This window comes from Siphateles boraxobius, unplaced genomic scaffold, assembly GCF_051911475.1.
Source record: "Siphateles boraxobius isolate OS27281-9 unplaced genomic scaffold, OSU_SipBor_1 48, whole genome shotgun sequence".
Lineage (NCBI taxonomy): Eukaryota > Metazoa > Chordata > Actinopteri > Cypriniformes > Leuciscidae > Siphateles > Siphateles boraxobius.
This window is the reverse complement of record NW_027509119.1, coordinates 3,624,709-3,626,061: the sequence shown is the minus strand read 5'-3', so window position 1 is coordinate 3,626,061 and position 1,353 is coordinate 3,624,709. Positions and strand designations below refer to the sequence as shown.

The 1,353-nt window shown below is 39.1% G+C and overlaps 1 long non-coding RNA gene across 1 annotated transcript; it reads right to left on the bottom strand.

Moving 5' to 3' along the window:
• Positions 1-597: 597 nt before the first annotated feature.
• LOC143710645 (uncharacterized) lies at positions 598-1,112 on the bottom strand. The gene is made up of 3 exons (XR_013194614.1): positions 1,008-1,112; positions 827-918; positions 598-647 (listed from the first exon to the last, which is right to left on the bottom strand). It is a non-coding gene; the product is annotated as an uncharacterized LOC143710645 (long non-coding RNA).
• Positions 1,113-1,353: the final 241 nt, after the last annotated feature.

Here is a 1,353-nt window from a genome sequence, read left to right as displayed (position 1 = left end):
GCTTGACATTGTAGTGTTACAAATTTATTAAATGTTTTAATTTAGGTTCCAATACAATACTATAGATACTGAGAAAGTTTAGTAGACTGAATTTAGATATCAGAATATCAGCAAGAGATTCCTTGCCAGTCCTGTTCTTTCTATTGTGAGTTAAATCAGTCAGATTACTGAAACTCTCACCCTTTGTTCTAATGGCTTTCGGAGCCACTGTCTCAGTCGTTGAAAAGTTTGGCTGATTGGATTAGCATCTCAAACCTCTGAGTTACACTGTTATGCTGACGAGATCCGGGCTGTGGAATTTCCGGTAAAGTGCTGATTCCTGTACTTCACATTCACATGCTTTGTTCATCACAATGTTAAGCCCTGACCCTAAATGTGTATAAATTGCAAGGGGACATTTCCCTTAGTGAGACTCGAGACGAGCTTGGAAGAGTACAGCAACACACAGCTTGTGTTCTCAATAAAGAAACCTCCTTAAGATACAAACCCTGAGTCTCCTGGTCTTCGCTTCTGAATTTTCAAACACTTTAGAAGAAAAAGTTCACAACAACATCAACAACCCACTACTTTAGCATGTCATCACTGCAATGCAACTGATCCTGCATCATCTTCAGGCTCTCTGTTGCATCTAAGGTGTTTTCTACTGTCTGCAAAATACAACACACTGTCATTTCATAAAATACCAAAAAGTATATGTTTCTGCCTGATTTAATATAATGACATATTCGACTAGATATACATAGCTGAAGTAATGCATTTTGGGTGGACTTTAAGTTCAAATTCAGCGGTTTAAAATAGTCCATTCTTTTTCAATACATGAACATACCTTTTTGAATCTGGAAGACAAGGCAATGTGGAGGCCATTCTCTTTACGTTGATTCCACCCAATAGCATGGACAGTAAGCATATCAGTTCTTACTGTAAAGAACAATAGAAAAATCACAATAAATTGTAAAATGTTAATGTGTACATTTGCAGGGGAGCAGGGGGCAAAGAAGATTACAAACCTGACTTGGACATATACTTTGTGGTCAGGGCACATCTGGAGAGAAAACTATTGACTTGCTCTACTTCATCACCAAGAGTGGTCCCGACACCTTCCTGGTTCCTTGCATTCCACAGAATCTACAGGAAGCAGTGGAGTTGTTAAACAGGGTTGACAACAGGGTGATCAATATTGATGCATATCCCAAGGTCACCAGCTGTAGAGGACAGCACATAGGGCCTCATGTACAACTCAAAACACACTCCTGGGTTGTTGTTTGGGTCACAGCATCATTCATTGTGGCACTTAACTTTAATTGTTGGCTACATCACTCTGAAATGTAAAAGTAGTTAAAAGAATCACCTCAC